Genomic DNA, 20423 nt, shown 5'->3' on the forward strand with positions numbered 1-20423 from the left:
AAATTGACTCACACCGCAGTTCTCACATCTTCTGTCCACACACTCTCGTTTGAAGACGTTTGAAGGGGTAGGGCAGAGTGTGCGATCACAGAGTTCATCTATGTGATCAATTTTCAGGTCTGGTGGTAGGAAGAGATTTAGTTTTTCTGCCTTCAGCATAGTGTTAACGCAGTGCTGACACAAGCACTGCCTGAATGCCCTGCTGCTGGAGAGGAGGATGTGCTCTGGTCTTCTTCTCGAAAAGGAAGTAAGTGAGATCTTGTACTGCGGGTTTTCCTGCTGAAACTCCTGAAAGAGGCACCTCACTGTCTTTGTTAGAACCTTTTTTGCCTTCATTGTGAACGTGCTGACTTAGTTTTTCCCTGGTAAGTGTAATGCAGCCTGCTCATAGAAATCTTCTACGCAGGTGTCTCTTGGAGTGGTGCGTTTATAGAGGTTTTTCCTTGTGAGAATTGAAGTACATCGGTATCAGCTGGTTGAAATTCTCTAGCTCTGAGGTAGTCCTGCAAAAATAAATACAAATTGTATTCAGACTCTTTTTAACTTATTTACAGTATTGTACCTAAAACAATCGTGACAAACTCGCTGAGGAAGCTAAATAATGGATTTACCTTATTTTTTACTCCCCCCGCGGGTTAGGGGGAAGAATTTACCCGATGCTCCCCAGCATGTCGTAAGAGGCGACTAACGGATTCTGTTTCTCCTTTTACCCTTGTTACGTGTTTCTTGTATAGAATATAGTCAATGTTTGTAAAGATTTTAGTCCAGCAGTATGTAAGAAATGTTAAGTCCTTTGTACTGGAAACTTGCATTCTCCCAGTAAGGTCATATATTGTACTACGTTGCAAGCCCCTTTACTTTATTTGGTGTTTAACGTCGTTTTCAACCACGAAGGTTATATCTCGACGAGGGAAAGGGGGGAGAAAGTGTTTCTTGTTCACAAAAGCACTAATCAAAAAATTGCTTCAGGGGCTTGCAACGTAGTACAATATATGACCTTACTGGGAGAATGCAAGTTTCCAGTACAAAGGACTAAACATTTCTTGCATACTGCTTGACTAAAATCTTTACAAACATTGACTATATTCTATACAAGAACCACTTAACAAGGGTAATAAGTGAAGAATTTTATGGGTGAGAAAAGGAAAGTAAAAGGACTTTGGGGAGGCAGAAATAGAGAAGAAACAAGAAAAAGATCCTAATTAGGTTCACGGCATCGAGAGGGATGCGACCTTCTCTCAGAAGTTAGTAGAGAAGGCTCCCCCATCCACCACCCGGGGGACGCCCCTGTACGCCAATTCGGGGGCGCAAGGTGCAAGCCCCTGGAGCAATTTTTTTATTAGTGCTTTTGTGAACAAGAAACAATTAACAAGTGGCTCTATCCCATCTCCCCCCTTTCCCCATCGCGATATAACCTTGAACGGTTGAAAACGACGTTAAACACCAAATAAACAAACAAACCTTATTTTTTACGCTGTGTTCAGTGCTAAAAAGACTAATTTCCACAATTTGACTTAACTGATGTTTATTATCAACTTTCATTTGAACTATCATTTATTTCAGTTACAAATCTGAAAGAGTTACAGTGTGTCGTTTTTGCTAATAAAAAACTATCATTATATGTACCTGAAATTTATGTAGTAGGGAATGTTTCTGAGGAGGTACTTGCTCATCACAATATCACGCAGAGCCTTGAAGGCAGGGCTGCCTTTCTGTAGCCAAGGTCGGTGATGCTCCTCCATCAAGGCTCCATGACTGCACTCCCCAGGTCCCTGGTCGTAGGACAGCAGCCAAGAGTGCTGATTGACAACATGGTGCAGCATGCCACACCATATGCCCTGTACAAGTAATACCAACCATGACTGCACTCCCCAGGTCCCTGGTCGTAGGACAGCAGCCAAGAGTGCTGATTGACAACATGGTGCAGCATGCCACACCCTATGCCCTGTACAAGTAATATCAACCATGACTGCACTCCCCAGGTCCCTGGTCGTAGGACAGCAGCCAAGAGTGCTGATTGACATGGTGCAGCATGCCACACCCTATGCCCTGTACAAGTAATATCAACCATGACTGCACTCCCCAGGTCCCTGGTCGTAGGACAGCAGCCAAGAGTGCTGATTCACAACATGGTGCAGCATGCCACACCATATGCCCTGTAAAAGTAATATCAACCATAGCTCTGGGTTATTCAGAACTTTTAAATAGTGAAATGCATAACCCAAACACCAGTTTTATGTTTTTCCCCTTTTAACTCTTCAGAGAAAATGTGTGGTGGTGGTCTGAGCATTTTCATGAAATAAAACTCAACAATACTCTTGTTCATTGAGTATATTTGTGTGCGTCTGTTGTTTTATTAATCAATAATAATAATGTACTTTTTCTCAAACTGTAACCATCGGTTTCTGTGTCAACAATGCAATGCTAAAGATATAGACAAGTTATTTTTCAAATCAATTGCACCATATGCTATGCAAGCTGATTACCAATAACACAATGGGCCACAATGCTTACCCCTCTCTATGTATTTATAAAAGCATCACGATTTCCATTAGCATGTCTACCAGTAATACAGTAGCTTTTGATCCGAATATATATATTTATATGTTTTTGAAATCAGAAAATGATGAAGAATAAGATAAACGTAATTTTGGATCGTTTTATAAAAAAATAATTTTAATTACAATTTTGGGATTTTTAATGACCAAAGTCATAAATTAATGTTTAAGCCTCCAAGCTGAAATGCAATACCAAAGTCCGGCCTTCGTCGAAGATTGCTTGGCCAAAATTTCAATCAATTTTATTGAAAAATGAGGGTGTGACAATGCCGCCTCAACTTTTACAAAGACATTTATCCCAAAAATAAAAAATAAACGTCCGGGGATATCATACCCAGAACTTCTCATGTAAAATTTCATAAACATCGGTCCAGTAGTTTACTCTGAATCGCTCTACACGCACAGACACACACGCACAGACACACTCACATACACCACGACCCTCGTCTCGATTCCCCCTCTATGTTAAAACATTTAGTCAAAACTTGACGAAATGTAAATAAAACTTTTGCCCAATACTAAATAGAAATCCTCTAACTACTCTTTCAGGTCATTCTGAAACTCTAAAATATAAATGAATTGCTCACCACACATTGACTCCACAAGGGGGGGTATAGTGTGGATCAGCTTCGTCGTCAGCCGGCACATCGTCTTCTGATACTTCGAATGAAACTCTGCAACATTTAGTGAATGGTTTAGTGAACAACCAGGAATAATGTGCTAAACATTGAACTGTTTCACAAAGCTTTCTGGATAAGTTTTTATCACCTGTATTCGGGATAAGTTTTTATCACCTGTATTCGTGCAAAATCACAACAAGAACCACAGACAAGCACAGGAACACACACTGATTGTATAAATTATTTTTACTCAAGCGGATTAACAAAAGAGGCGTCCAGCACTTTCGATGCCCTACTGCCTCTTTTTTCCGGAAGCACTGGGGGCTGAATGGGGACATGCCATGCTACCACCGGCTCAATCCAAGGTTCAGCACATTTCCTGGCAAAACACGAAAAGAATATGGTAATAAAACTCTCCTTTTTACACAAATAACTTTCATAGATCTGTTGCTGAAGCTAAAGGATGCCCACAGACGGCCCCAATTTGACTGAAATGTAAGTAAAAGTATTAGAAATTATAAGGGCTTTACCTTAAAAAACCGGCACGGTTGGCCTAGTGGTAAGGTGTCCGCCCCGTGATCCGGAGGTCGTGGGTTCGAACCCCGGCCGGGTCATACTTAAGACTTTAAAATTGGCAATCTAGTGGCTGCTCCGCTCCGCCTGGCGTCTGGCGTTATGGGGTTAGTGCTAGGACTGGTTGGTCCGGTGTCAGAATAATGTGACTGGGTGAGACATGAAGCCTGTGCTGCGACTTCTGTCTTGTGTGTGGCGCACGTTATATGTCAAAGCAGCACCACCCTGATATGGCCCTTCGTGGTCGGCTGGGCGTTAAGCAAACAAACAAAAATTTACCTTTTAAAACATTCAAGAACATTTTCCTTTTTTTCCACAAAGTAGAAAACCTTTTATGTAAAATTTTCTGTTGACTTAGTTAACACTGCTCATAACCAAGACTCTCCTGATTTCTCAGAGGACTCAAAAACATTAAATCATGGGTGAAAGTAGCCCGTCAATTGACTGAAATCCGTCAATCTGAAAATAAATCTGACGGAAATTCCGTCAATCCGCAATTTTTATTAAAAAAAAAAAAGTAAAAATTTTTTTAAAGCGGAAATTTGTTTTCGGCCGGGGGGCGCCTCGACCCCCTAACGGGACCCTGCCCCGTACCCCACCAGGGCCTGGCGGCCCCTGGACCCCTGCCTCAAAAAATTTTCAGTCAATTTGATTTTCATAGGTTTCAACCATGTTAAATACAGACAAATATAGACATGATCATGATGCAAAATGATATAACTAAAACTTATCACTCGCCTGTAATCATTATGCTTCATGTATTTCTTTTAAGATAATAACATAGTCTATAAAACAAATGAAAACACACACATTAAAAAATCATTCACTCATGTACAGTATAACCTGTCAAATAAGGACACCCTTGGGACCAGTCAAGTGTCCTTATTCTGCAGGTGTCCTTATTTTACAGGTTCAAGCAAATGTGGTTGCGAAAAGGAAAGTGCTATATTGTATGTACATGTTTAAGAGTAAAAAAATAACAAGTAAAAACAGTGAAATATAGTATTTTATTACCAGTTGTAACTCTTGAACTGATGTGACCATGAGATGTGCAGTATAGTGCGGTCTAGGATTACGGGCGACGTGCGGTCTAGGATAATAAGAGGTAACCCTCTGCACTCTGGAAGGCCCGGGACCGCCCGCGAAAAAAGTGCTTTGCCGATTCCGTAACGCCTGATATTACCCGCAGAACACCAGGCCACGTTGACCTACTTTCGCTTTGGTCTATTCCACAATCCAATGTATTGCGCAAGATCTCATGAGACTTCCGGTTTCGATCTTCCGGCCAGAGTTTACACATTGAATTTAGTTAGCTTCGTTCGTTTTCTGTGAATTTTTAAAGTTTATCGAATTTTGTTCGGAAATATTCACAACAAAATGGCGGACGAAGACGCTTTCGAATGCTGGCATGCGATAATGGGTGACAGTGAAGAAGAAGAAAGTGATTTTAAAGGCTTCAAATTGGATGTTGATTAAGATTTGGTGGTGAACAATGATCGCATTTTGACAAATTTCAACGCAGAAATTTGCTACAAGAACGCTAATGTGTGCCTTTGTCCTGTCTAAACTGGACTACTGTAATGCTCTTTTATCTGAATGTCCTTTGTACATCACTAACAAGCTTCAGAAAGTACAGAATGCAGCAGCTAGACTTGTCCTCAAAGCCAGGAAGTCTGATCACGTTAAACCACTCCTCCGCACCCTCCACTGGTTGCCTATTCAAGCTCGCATTGACTACAAACTCTGTACCCTGTGTCATAGTTTTTTTCTCTCAGATTGCTCCTGTCTATCTATCAGATATGTTGAATGTATACATTCCCTCTAGACAGCTTCGCTCTTCCAGCGATTCTCGGATGCTTCGCATTCCCCATGTCAGAACTAAAGCCTTCGGCCACAGGTCCTTCTCCTATGCAGCCCCTAAAATATGGAAATCTCTCCCATATATGACATCCGCCACATTGACTCAACCCCTTCTTTCAAAGCAGCTTTAAAGACCCATCTTTTCAAAATCTATTTAGATCCCTGATCCGCTTTTTCAATACCCTGTACTATCGCTTCACGCTTGTGTTTGTGTGTGTGGGTGTGATCGACTGCGCTGTGTGTGTGTGTGTGTGTGCGTGCGCTATGATATAGTGATTTAACATATTATTTTTCTTACTATGTACTTAGCTTTAACTTGTGTGAGTGTGTGTTTTTCTTTGGATGTTGTTGTTTGTATAATTAATGCATTATGGCATTTACACTACTGTATGAACTAGGATACTATTTATTGTAAACATGTATTGCATTGTTCAGTTTGATGTAAAGCGCGGAGAGCGTGGGTTAACCCCATGGTTCGCGCTATATAAGCTTGCCACTATTATTATTATTATTATTATTATTATTATTAAATTGAGGACAGAGATGGAAGTGTCATGGACTTCGAAGAGGGGGACAGTGATTCCGAGCTAGGTTATGGTGTGCAGACCGTGTGGGGTTGTCCGGTGTGTTCTGTACATTTGTGCGAGGGACAGTGCTTTGCAGTTTCACCAGAACTTGTTTAAAAGCATTAACCAGTAAATTCAAGGACTCCACTCTCATCAAGAACTGTATCTAACTAATTTCAAGTGGGTTCTCTATCTCTTCCTGCAAACTTGACTATGTTTTTATCTGCAACGTCTGTCGCGATATAACCTTGAACGGTTGAAAACGACGTTAAACACCAAATAAAGAAAGAAAGAAAGTATCTGCAACGTACGTCAACACAATGACAAAGTTATAGGAGACTGATCACATTATGTAATTTATGATACTCTGACATATTTGCCTATCAAGTTTGATAAAGTTACAAATAGAAACTGACATTCATAGGAACTGTTGCCTTTGCGTGACCATCCACGTATCCATCGCCAGAGGCATAACAATTTGTGTATAGGCAAGAAGTTTATTCACTTAAGAAAAATTTTAAAAAAACCATGTAACAGTTATGCGACCTAGACTTCCGAAAATCAACCTCACGCAACAAATAACGCTCACGCACACTAACACACACGCACACTAACGACAGCGGATCTCCGCTATGACGACTAAACTAAATGATATCTATACAGGCTGGGACTGGACGGAGCACTTCACCGAAGCGGTCAAAACAACGTCAAGGAATTGTCTGTAGTTCTGTACACAAGAAAATAACTGCCAGTTGTGGCCTCAAGGCAATCAAAATGTCTGTAAACTGGCCGCACAAGAAAACACAAAATGGTACCCAGGGTGTAAAATTGTTGAATTTATTCTTTTTTTTTTAATGAACTGATGGTGATGTTAACACTTGTAAAGCTGTATTTTTCTGAAAGAAGAATGTTAAAGGGATTTTTCCAACCATCTAATTAAAAAAAAGTAAGTACACATTGATTTTCTATGATTTTTTTTATGTGATGTATGTGTTGCGGAGTTATTCCCCTTGTCATGGAATCCTTGTAACAGTACTGCCCTGGGCCTTCCAGTACTGAAAGGGTTAACACCAAAAAAGAGTTACATCTAATTATTTTTAAGGTACAAAGCCTGCATCAACCCACTTGGTGATAATACTGTATACTTTACAAAAAAAACGTAATAAAATAGCCTTCAGTGCTGTAATTATAAGAGTGTACTGCTGTTAGGACATAGCCTTCAGTGTTGTAATTAGAACACAGAGTGTACTGCTGTTATGACATAGCCTTCAGTGTTGTAATTAGAACACAGAGTGTACTGATGTTGGGACATAGCCTTCAGTGCTGTACAGGCAAATCCAGCTAACTCACAAACGGTTAAGTCAAAAATTCGCTTAGCACACAAAGAAATTCTGGTCCGGAATTATCCCTCTTTATCTATGTGTACAAAGTACCCTGAGCTCGAAATAGGATTTCTCTTACGTAAGTCGAAAGACGGATAGCACACAACAGAAAGTCAGTCCCAAAGACAAAGTTTACTCTATATTTACTACAGCAACTCGAAACACGGCGTCTCACACTAGCGCATTGTGTAACCTTATTCCCTTCTTCTCTACACGGACGCCACACCGACTGGTCAGTCGGCATGCAATAAAGTATGAACTGAAGTTAGGAGGGGGCGAGGAGTAAGGAGAATTATCCAACTCCAAGAAAACATTCTGAAAAAGGTGGGGAAGTGGTGACAAGGCAGTGAACGCACTCACCATGCACTGACATCATACGAAAGCAGCCACACAAACACAGCACAGAGGCAGAGGCAGGTGTGCAGATGCTTTGTGAGAATAAGCGTTGAAAACCAGTTTGAATAAAAAAAAAAACCAGCAGATAGAGCCGCATGTCATAATCATTCTTCTTGTCTGGCTTTATTTACTGCATGCCGATCTTGTGGCAGTGACTTTTCACTCTTCAGTCGGACTGTACACAAACAGCTCTCACTCTCCCTCACTGACTACCCTAAGCCCTGACAACTGAGGCCTTGGAAATTGTTTGGAAGAGTACACCTCTCTATTTCTCTCCAATGCTCTTCCTGCTGACTTCAGTGACACCGGACACCCCACTGAGTTTAGCCAGCAACCCCCCCCCCCTCTCTCTCTCTCTCTCTCCCCCCAGCCATGTACTGTTTGGTGCTGTGGCCAGAGAGGTGTCACCTGCACTGTTCACTCAGAGCAAAACTAGTTGACTGTGTCTAACTTTTGACAAAGCAACACAACTGAAGGGTTCACAGATTAGGTAACCGACTCACTGGTCAAGGCTGCAGGGAAACAAGAGTATCTTGTCAATGAAAGAGGTTACACACAGATACGCGATGCTGAGAACGGTGGCCGATTTTTCACTCTCTTTCTCGGAGGGCCTTCATCATTGCAGGGACTGCTGTAAAGAAATGCTTGCTCAGAAACTAACTCTTTTTGCATTGAAACATGCACCAGAACTGGTGGACACCATCGACAATGTCAAACATGAAATCGAAGCAGTTTGCTTGAGGAAACGGTCGTCAGCAACTCAAACTTCTCTGTTTTCTTTTTTTAAGAAAATCTGAGGTGACTTTCTTTGTGGCCCCGCCCCTCCCTCTGTAAGGACCCCCCTCCATAAGGACCGATTTTTGTCAACATTTTCAAGGTCGCTAGAGAGGGGTTCCACTGTACTATGACCAAGTCGAAATTTCGGATAGGACACAATAACAATTCGGTCCCTTCAATTTCGTCTTATCCGGATTTGCCTGTAATTAGAACACAGAGTGTACTGCTGTTGGGACATAGCCTTCAGTGCTGTAATTAGAACACAGAGTGTACTGCTGTTAGGACATGTAGCCTTCAGTGCTGTAATTAGAACACAGAGTGTACTGCTGTTGGGACATAGCCTTCAGTGCTGTAATTAGAACACAGAGTGAGTGTACTGCTGTTAAGACATAGCCTTCAGTAAGTGAAGTTGATGTGAACTGTGGCTCTGCCAAATGGCTGATGTCACAAACTTTCGAAGCCTGTCAGATCCCCGAATGTGTCCCCCTGACTAAAAGAATGTGCAAGAAAACACAAATTGGTTAGAGCGGTTGACACCTGCATCATCCCTAGCAGTTCCGCAGCTGCTTTCACCTGTGCAGTCATGAGAATTGTCGGCCACGCTTTCCGATTATTTCAATCCTGGTCAACTTGTTGCATAGCATTTTTTTTAAGTTGCTGAGCGATTTCAGAACATCTACATCGTGCATCTCTTGCTCATGATTGTAAGAACATAGCCATTGGTGCTTTAAGAACATAGCCATTGGTGCTGTAAGAACATAGCCATTGGTGCTGTAAGAACATAGCCAGTGGTGCTGTAAGAACATAGCCAGTGGTGCTGTAAGAACATAGCCATTGGTGCTTTAAGAACATAGCCATTGGTGCTGTAAGAACATAGCCATTGGTGCTGTAAGAACATAGCCATTGGTGCTGTAAGAACATAGCCATTGGTGCTTTAAGAACATAGCCATTGGTGCTGTAAGTACATAAGCCATTGGTGCTTTAAGAACATAGCCATTGGTGCTGTGAGAACATAGCCAGTGACTGCAACACGGTGGCCTAGTGGTAAGGCGTCCGCCCCGTGAGCGGGAGGTCGTGGGTTCGAAACCCGGCCGGGTCATACCTAAGACTTTAAAATTAAAAATCTAGTGGCTGCTCCGCCTGGCGTCTGGCATTATGGGGTTAGTGCTAGGACTGGTTGGTCCGGTGTCAGAAAAATGTGACTGGGTGAGACATGAAGCCTGTGCTGCGACTTCTGTCTTGTGTGTGGCGCACGTTAAATGTCAAAGCAGCACCTACGCCCTGATATGGCCCTTCGTGGCAGAGTTTAAACTGACCTCTTTTGTCTAAATGGTCCGCTTTAACTCCCATGACAGACAGTGCTGCACGCAGACTGGGTGCTTTGGAGACAGCAGTGTCCAGTAGTACGCCCCTCTCCATCAGACCATCTCTATCCTCTGATACAGTCGAGACCGGATGTAAGAAAGTCGTCGGGACCCACTTTTTGTCTTTCATACATCCGGTCTTTACTAAATCCGGTTAACCGGATGTATGAAAATATTGTGGATTGACTTTCATACATCCGGCCACGCGTCTGTTACTTGATAAAAGTAGGTTTTTTTTCATTATCATATCATTTTTGTATTTATTTGTTTTTTTATGTTTAAATGTTTTGATACATATCCTTGTTAGAAGAAAAGGGTTGTGAATAACAAGTGGAAAAGTACATGTACTTACATACACTGACACAGTCAGGACAACCGATAGAAAGAGCAACTGTTTGTGTAAGAAACTGTTCTGCTTTGCATAAGGCCGTGCACTCTCCGCCCCCCCCCCCCCCCCCCCCCCCCCGTCCCTCTGTGTGTGTGTGTGCGCGCGCGTGCGCTCGCGCGCACGTGTGTGTGTGTGTGTGTGTGTGTGTGGCTCAACTGTATTGTGTGTGTTCCCTCCACAACCCTTTTGCGCTTTTGACAATGTTTTTGGTCGTGGAAGCTTTGTAATGACCGTTGGCGTAGCAAATAACATTTTCTGAGTTCTCTCTCTCTCTCTCCCTCTCCCTCTCTCTCTCTCTCTCTCTCTCTCTCTCTCCAAAACGCACGCATTTATAACACACACACACGCGCACTGAATACAAAAAAGTGAGTTAAACTTAAAACCAGTTTAATGGATTAAAACAACAACAACATAAAACAAGTCGCGTAAGGCGAAAATACAATATTTAGTCAAGTAGCTGTCGAACTCACAGAATGAAACTGAACGCAATGCCATTTTTCAGCAAGACCGTATACTCGTAGCATCGTCAGTCCACCGCTCATGGCAAAGGCAGTGAAATTGACAAGAAGAGCGGGGTAGTAGTTGCGCTAAGAAGGATAGCACGCTTTTCTGTACCTCTCTTTGTTTTAACTTTCTGAGCGTGTTTTTAATCCAAACATATCATATCTATATGTTTTTGGAATCAGGAACCGACAAGGAATAAGATGAAAGTGTTTTTAAATTGATTTCGACAATTTAATTTTGATAATAATTTTTATATATTTAATTTTCAGAGCTTGTTTTTAATCCAAATATAACATACTTATATGTTTTTGGAATCAGCAAATGATGGAGAATAAGATAAACGTAAATTTGGATCGTTTTATAAATTTTTTTTTTTTTACAATTTTCAAATTTTTAATGACCAAAGTCATTAATTAATTTTTAAGCCACCAAGCTGAAATGCAATACCGAAGTCCGGGCTTCGTCGAAGATTACTTGACCAAAATTTCAACCAATTTGGTTGAAAAATGAGGGCGTGACAGTGCCGCCTCAACTTTCACGAAAAGCCGGATATGACGTCATCAAAGACATTTATCAAAAAAATGAAAAAAACGTATGGGGATTTCATACCCAGGAACTCTCATGTCAAATTTCATAAAGATCGGTCCAGTAGTTTAGTCTGAATCGCTCTACACACACGCACACACAGACAGACAGACAGACAGACACACACACATACACACACACACACATACACCACGACCCTAAATATAAACAAGTCGCGTAAGGCGAAAATACAATATTTAGTCAAGTAGCTGTCGAACTCACTGAATGAAAGTGAACGCAATGCCATTTTTCAGCAAGACCGTATACTCGTAGCATCGTCAGTCCACCGCTCATGGCAAAGGCAGTGAAATTGACAAGAAGAGCGGGGTAGTAGTTGCGCTTAGAAGGATAGCACGCTTTTCTGTACCTCTCTTTGTTTTAACTTTCTGGGCGTGTTTTTAATCCAAACATATCATATCTATATGTTTTTGGAATCAGGAACCGACAAGGAATAAGATGAACGTGTTTTTAAATTGATTTGGACAATTTAATTTTGATAATAATTTTTATATATTTAATTTTCAGAGCTTGTTTTTAATCCGAATATAACATATTTATATGTTTTTGGAATCAGCAAATGATGGAGAATAATATAAACGTAAATTTGGATCGTTTTATAAATTTTTATTTTTTTTTACAATTTTCCGATTTTTAATGACCAAAGTCATTAATTAATTTTTAAGCCACCAAGCTGAAATGCAATACCGAACCCCGGGCTTCGTCGAAGATTACTTGACCAAAATTTCAACCAATTTGGTTGAAAAATGAGGGCGTGACAGTGCCGCCTCAACTTTCACGAAAAGCCGGATATGACGTCATCAAAGACATTTATCAAAAAAATGAAAAAAACGTTCGGGGATTTCATACCCAGGAACTCTCATGTCAAATTTCATAAAGATCGGTCCAGTAGTTTAGTCTGAATCGCTCTACACACACACACACACAGACAGACAGACGCACATACACCACGACCCTCGTTTCGATTCCCCCTCGATGTTAAAATATTTAGTCAAAACTTGACTAAATATAAAAACTGAGTCACACCCACGACCAATGCCTCTGGTTCTAATTGTACAAAAAATGCCTTCCTGGGCTATTATGGCTCTTCAGTCATGACAAATTTATAACAGGCTAAAATGACTGAATAGACAAACAAAACAGATGAGTTAAACATAAAATCAGTTTAATGGATAAAATCAACAACAACAACAACAAGAACACAAAAACAACAACAAGAACATAAAAACAACAACATAAAATACAACAAAATAAAATACAACAACATAAAATACAACAACATAAAAAAAACATAACAAGTCGCGTAAGGCGAAAATACAATATTTAGTCAAGTAGCTGTCGAACTCACAGAATGAAACTGAACGCAATGCCATTTTTCAGCAAGACCGTATACTCGTAGCATCGTCAGTCCAGCGCTCATGGCAAAGGCAGTGAAATTGACCAGAAGAGCGGGGTAGTAGTTGCGCTAAGAAGGATAGCACGCTTTTCTGTACCTCTCTTTGTTTTAACTTTCTGAGCGTGTTTTTAATCCAAACATATCATATCTATATGTTTTTGGAATCAGAAACCGACAAGGAATCAGATGAAAGTGTTTTTAAATTGATTTGCACAATTTAATTTTGATAATAATTTTTATATATTTAATTTTCAGAGCTTGTTTTTAATCCGAATATAACATATTTATATGTTTTTGGAATTAGCAAATGATGGAGAATAAGATAAACGTAAATTTGGATCGTTTTATAAATTTTTATTTTTGTTTACAATTTTCAGATTTTTAATGACCAAAGTCATTAATTAATTTTTAAGCCACCAAGCTGAAATGCAATACCGAAGTCCGGGCTTCGTCGAAGATTACTTGACCAAAATTTCAACCAATTTGGTTGAAAAATGAGGGCGTGACAGTGCCGCCTCAACTTTCACGAAAAGCCGGATATGACGTCATCAAAGACATTTATCAAAAAAATGAAAAAAACGTTCGGGGATTTCATACCCAGGAACTCTCATGTCAAATTTCATAAAGATCGGTCCAGTAGTTTAGTCTGAATCGCTCTACACACACACACACACACAGACACACAGACACACAGACACACGCACATACACCACAACCCTCGTTTCGATTCCCCCTCGATGTTAAAATATTTAGTCAAAACTTGACTAAATATAAAAAGATAACAACTGATTCACATCCATGACCAATGTCTCTGGTTATAAATGTAACAAAAATGCCTTCTGGGCTTTTATGGGTCTTCGTGACGAATTTGTAACAGGTTAAAAAAAATGATTGAATGGAGAAACAAATTAAACAGAACAACTCCTTGACAGCTATAGAATCTGGATAAAAATCAGTTGGTGGGGAAGTTTTCAGGGCATCCTCCTTTAGACTATCTTTGTGGACACCACCCGCTCAAAATGGCCACAGAGATTTCGGAGGTAAATGTTCTCCTCGGACCTGTCTACCCCATTTATCGGGAAAAGGGGTGGGTGTGGCAGCCATCCCCGCGAGCATTCGGAAGTGGCTGTGTACACCACAATGGTGGTTTGAAGGATGGGGCAGCCGCGAATATCTCTACATCCGAACCCCATGAACGGGGTCGGAGGGTGTTGTGAGCGAGATAATCACCTACATCTCCATCCACGTATGCAGAGAAAGCCTGGTGATTCCTGCACATGGTGTCGATTATTTTTTCTCGGACAACCATGTGCTGAGCCTGGCTACCACACAAATCAAGGCTTATGGCACGATACAGGCAGTTAGAAGGGAAATTACTCTTACCACACTTTGGTGACTTGGGTCTACTTTCGTTTTCTTACAACCGGTCTTGCAACAACGCATTTGTGCTGCTCGGGACCAGAGATTTGCTTTCATACAACCGGACTTTTATACATCCGATTTTCATACAACCGGAAAATTCTAAGTAATAACAAAGAGTAGCTTCTGCCGGGACCCTGCCTACCCCTTTCATACATCCAGACTTTCATACATCCGGTGTTTTATACATCCGGTCTATACTGTAGTGAACAACGAAAAATGCATGAGACTTAATAGGGGTCCTGATTTGGCCTATTATGGTCTGCTGGACCCGAAAAGCAACAGCTAACTAACTAACTATGAGTGTGCCTGCCCCTGATCTGGTTGTCATGTTGCGTGTATTTTGTGTGATGAAATCCCCATTGTTTGGTTTAGGCATACTGGTAACGTTCACACTGACTCATTGTGCATGTGGTTGGTCTAGTTGTGCTTTAATCCAGTAGAGAGAAAGGTGAAAACTGTGGGCAAAACAAAAAACCACATATAAGCCCTTACAGAATTTCAACTATTAACTTAAACACATATTCAACACATATTTCTTGCTTATAAACTGAAGAGTAAACAGGGTAGAGCGAATGAAAAAAGAAAAGAAGAGAGAGAAACATGAAAGAGACACAGAGAATGAGAAAGAAGGCGAGAAAGAGCGGAGACGGAGAGAAGTAGAAGTAAACAAGGAAACAAAGAAGGAAGAGAGAGAGAGAGAGATAGAGATAGAAGTAAACAAAAGAAGGAAGAGAGAGAGAGAGAGAGATAGAAGTAAACAAAAGAAGGAAGAGAGAGAGAGAGAGAGAAACGAACAGACCAACAGACGGAGAGAGAGACAGACAAACCAATAAAAGAAGACAATGTCAGACAGACAAACAGAATGGAGAGAAAGAACGAAAAATGGAAGAATCCGTGAGCATACACAACATCAATTAATACAATATTTCTCATACACAAGAGAAAAAGATAAGGAAAAGTAGGCATATACAACATCATCAGGTAATACAAGATTTCTTAGACATACAAAAATAGCTTTCCCTTACCGTATTCCAGGTTCACACAACACCATCACAACACAACCTCCTCAGTGGAAGGACATCCCTTACCCAAATGCAGTATACTTATTTTGTACTGCAGGAGGTACAATTTTGGTACGTTTGCAGCACATTTAAGGTACGTACTGAAAATGTACCAAATTGGAACCGTGCTGAAACTATGCTGAAAAGATACCAAAAATATACCTCCAAGTACTGAAAACGTACTTCCCTTTTCAAAGTATCAACATGTACTGAAAATATACTGAATATGTGCTGTTAACATGCACACCATGAAAGTTTTAGGGCAAATGCTAGCATTTGTAAATAAGAAAAACTGAGAAAAGTCAAAACAATTTGCAGTGGCAATCTTCAGCTTTTAATATCCGAAAAATAACAATGCATTCACATGAATCCATGTGTATATCTATATCTATATATGCACACACACAATGCAAATTTAAAACAAATAGTGTTCAACTTTACAGAAAAATATGTATTAACTTTTACACCTGCATGCAAGCATACCACAACCATACTGCAAATGTACCACAAATATACTGCAACTGTACTGATTAATTGCTGCTTTGGAGACATACCTCACAGATACTGAAAGCATACTAATAATATACTGCCATAGAAGTTAAAGAATATACCATAAGTATACTGATTATGTACTGCTGCAGAAGTATACTAAAAGTATACTAATAATATACTTCTCTAGAGGTTTAAGAAAAATTGCCACAGAAAAAAGAATGTACTATAAGTATACTGATTATGTACTGCTGCAGAGGTATACCAAAAATGTACTAAAAGTATACCAATAATATACTTCCCCAGAGGTTTAAGAAAAATTGCCACAGAAAAAAGAATGTACCATTAGTATACTGATTATGTACTGCTGCAGAGGTATACCAAAAATGTACTAAAAGTATACCAATATTATACTTCCCCAGAGGTTTAAGAAAAATTGCCACAGAAAAAAGAATGTACCATTAGTATACTGATTATGTACTGCTGCAGAGGTATACCAAAAATGTACTAAAAGTATACCAATAATATACTTCCCCAGAGGTGTATAAAAATAGCCACAGAAAAAAGGGGGTGGGGGGGAGGGAGAGGGGGTGGGGGGAGGGAGGGAGAGGGGGGAAGGGGGTGGGGAGATAGAAAGGAAAAAAATATATGTCAGTACACAAAAAAATAACCCTCATCAAAGTTTCCATACCATAGAACATGGGTGGAGATCACATACAGATACCACAGACAAAATATGACTAGAACTCTCATACCAATAATAGGAGAGAAACAATTTGATGTACATACAACAGAACGTGACTAGATAAACGCATGACTAGAAATCACAAACCAATTTTAGGAGAGAAACAATTTGATGTACATACAACAGAACGTGACTAGATAAAAATATACCACAGAGAAAAAAAGAAAACAGATCTAAAAGAAAATAAAGTCTGTCCATACATCCAAACAACCATAGGTCCTGGCACATGGCACAATAATATATTATATCAGGACGTAAAAGTTACTTCGAATTCTTAGCTTTACAAATGGCTGCTGAGCTTGCTCCGCAGCACCGTCCTAATCCTCGCCGACGAGCTGCCCTCATTGCTTGCCACGGTGTAAGCTGAAATGATATATTCAGCAGGTTCAGACAAAATTATAATTCAAATTAAAGCCTGCAAGAAAAATATTAATATCCATCCAAACCTCTGTACTTGAAGTCTTTTCTTTAACTTTACCAGCAGAATACCACTTGTGCAATTAATTAATATGAATGCATCTCTGTCTGCTTCAGATCCGGGATGTTCCCCCGGACAAGATTTTTAACTTTTTAAAAGAGATCAAGATTTTTTTTATAAGATTGTAAGTACCAGAAGTGATAGTGATTAATTTTTAGAACCTTCTTTTTCAGTGATAGATCTGAATTTTTTGTTTGTTTGTTTAACGCCCAGCCGATCACGAAGGGCCATATCAGGGCGGTGCTGCTTTGACATTTAACGTGCGCCACACACAAGACAGAAGTCGCAGTATGCGAATGCTTGCAACAAAATTCATAAATGGCTAAGCAAGTCACGTGGACAACATCCGAGTCATAACGGGGTGGTACCCAGGCATCAGTACTTGGCTAGTTACGCTATGTTCATTATTGATTGTCGAGGGATAAGTGAACATTTTGGATGCTTGTCATTTTGTTGTTGAGCATAGCAGCTTTTGGCTTGGCGTAGCAATGACTGCAAAATCGGAGCATGCTACGCCAAACATTGTAGCAGTTGGCAGGTATGCAGCTATCATACCTAACATACCTTGTGTAGCATAGCTGGCCATCAGCTCCCCCTCCAGCTCGCGCTGTCTTGCCTCCAGGCTAGTCAGTAGTGACCTTGGCCTGCAGGTCCTTGACCTGCTCCCTCAGTGCAGCTGCATTCGCCTTGCAGGCTTCAGTGCAGGCCAGGTTCTGTGGTTAGAACTGAAAAAAAGAATACCAATTATGCACATGTATAAATAAAAAATGTTACTAAAGCATTAATCAAAACTGTCGGCACTTAAAAAGTGAGCAGACACATCATAATTTTGTTGGGGAATAATTAAATAAATCCATAAACAAAAAGACTGCCAACGTTCCAAAATTCAGAATCAAAATCCAAGAACGGTAGTTTGTTGTAATTTAATATATATTTGTGAATGTATTGTTTTGTCAATAACAAACGTTCCAACAAACTTACCTTTCTTGTTTTTTGATAGGGAATAATTAGTTACCTGATCTCGGCGCCTTAGCCGCTACTGTTGCACGCGGTGTTGGTGCACCATCGAGGTCATATGAAGGCTAAAACAAAAAAATCCCATAGCAACACGTGAGAACATTCAACTTTCAAGGCTTTTGAAAAAAAGACACTAGCTGCTATTAGGATCTGCTCTAAATGTCACATGCACAGAAATGATCAGGCTTCAAGCAAAGAATGAAGCAATAAACTAACTGGCAACACTCGCTGCAAATTGAGGAACATTTGTCGTGGTGACTGGCGACGCTGACTCTAGCGACGCCAACTGCATAGCTAATATAAATAAAACAAATATAGATTTGCTTATTTGCTACTCTTCACTGCGCACATGTATCCAGGGGATACTTGAAAAAAAACCAGCATAGTACTCAGTAATAGTAGTTATTATTACTTTTGTCTATAAAGTAATACTAATACAGTAATAGTAAATAACTTAGTATACAATTCAACATTTGATTATTTTAGTTTAACTTTGAAGAGAAACAATTAGTTAAACTTGCTAATTTTCAAATACTAAATGTATGGAAGGAAATAATTGGTTGGCAATATTACAAATGACGAATGCAAGCACTCTTCGTGGGTGCAAGTGAGGCTCTATAAAGTATAAAGAATGTCCTGCATGGCCAATGACTCATTACTAAAGTGCTCAAATTCAAACTCAAAGCTAAGTTCTGTTCTATTTCTAGTGGCACTGGTAACAGTAACTTCAGTAAGTGAAAGTTTGAAAAGAGTAATGTGTGTATTTCTTTGTCTTCGTGCCATACTACCACTACCAGTCCCATTATGTCACTCGACTCACTGGGTCAGCACAATAGCTACACTAAAAGTTAAAATACCACTGTATCAAAACAATCAACACAATTACTTACCAACGAGAGTGAAGAGGGTTTGTGAAGAGAGTGAGTCACTCATTGCGATTCGGGTGGAGGCAAAGTGGATGTTTCATGTTTCGTTTCTGAGCCAGAGGTGTCACTGTCAGCCATGGTTAGAACTCCACGTTGTCAAAGGACCGGCTGGCTTTTCGCATGGAAGTAGTTGTGCATCTCAACATTGCAACAATATTGTAGACTTTGATCCCACACTTAGATATCCAGTTCAAAAGCTTCGTTCATGATGCATTCCTGGGAAAATATCCACTCTAGACACGCACTGTTTCAGTCATGCCTCATGGCAGCTTCAAAAATGGCGGTGTACTTTTGTCTCCTTTCATTTGATTGGGCGATATTTTTAGAACTAGCCACCATGCAGACAAGAGTGAAAAGTAGGTTTTGGACCAGAAATGTTTTCAAATCACTAAGGTGTTGTTGTTTTTTTAAAGTTTTTTTTAATCACATTCTTTTGTCCAGTGGATGCAGCAACATATTTATGTTCTGCTTATTTTGAAGTTTAAACTGTGTTTTAGGTATAAAAAAAAAATATATAAAAAAATTTGAACATTTTGAATAAGTTAATTTACTGTGCCGTCTTGTTAAAATAAATAATGCAGAATATTGTATACATGTGTGTTTTGGTTGGTGTATTTATTCCAGTTTGAATGGTACCTGGATGTTTGGGGAAGAAGAAGGCAAACGTCTATATCATTAAGAATGTAGATGCAAATTGTAATGTCTTGCTTTAAGTTTAACTGAAACATATGGTCAAAACATATATGCATTTGATTTACACTATCGATGACAGCTAGAGAAAATGGCTCGATGAAAGATTGAATGGCGTAGTGTTTGTCGTACATTTTCAGTACACAAAATGTTTCTAAGTCCAACTGGCACTCGCAGTATGAAAAGTAACAAAGTCGAAGCAGTACATTTGCAGTACAGGCAAAAAATGGCTAAGTTATTTTGGTATGTTTTCAGTATACATAATATTTTCTAAGTCCAAAAGAAGCACATTTTCAGTACACAAAATGTTTTCTAAGTCATATTGAAGTACTTTTTCAGCATACAAAATATTTTCAAAGTCCAACAAAAGCACATTTTCAGTACATCAAAAAGTGGTTAAGTCTAAACGAGGTATGTTTTCAGTACAATAGAGGTATGTTTTCAGTATACCACCTAACTTGGTTCAAAACTGCAGTACATTTTCAGTGTACCTAAAATGTACTGAATTTTCTTTGCAGCACATTTGAAGTACATTTGAAGTACATTTTTGGGCAGGAGGTACAAATTCAGTACATTTTCAGCTCATGTTTGGTATACCTAATTTGTGC

The 20423-nt window shown here is 39.8% G+C and overlaps 2 long non-coding RNA genes across 2 annotated transcripts; one reads left to right on the top strand and one right to left on the bottom strand.

Moving 5' to 3' along the window:
- Positions 1–499: 499 nt before the first annotated feature.
- On the top strand, positions 500–1461 carry LOC138958817 (uncharacterized). The gene is made up of 2 exons (XR_011453522.1): positions 500–834; positions 1313–1461. It is a non-coding gene; the product is annotated as an uncharacterized lncRNA (long non-coding RNA).
- A 15226-nt stretch (positions 1462–16687) lies between these two features.
- Positions 16688–19605, bottom strand: LOC138949634 (uncharacterized). The gene is made up of 4 exons (XR_011450373.1): positions 19090–19605; positions 18198–18264; positions 17747–17907; positions 16688–17067 (listed from the first exon to the last, which is right to left on the bottom strand). It is a non-coding gene; the product is annotated as an uncharacterized lncRNA (long non-coding RNA).
- Positions 19606–20423: the final 818 nt, after the last annotated feature.

The sequence above is a fragment of the Littorina saxatilis genome, linkage group LG1 (assembly GCF_037325665.1).
Source record: "Littorina saxatilis isolate snail1 linkage group LG1, US_GU_Lsax_2.0, whole genome shotgun sequence".
Lineage (NCBI taxonomy): Eukaryota > Metazoa > Mollusca > Gastropoda > Littorinimorpha > Littorinidae > Littorina > Littorina saxatilis.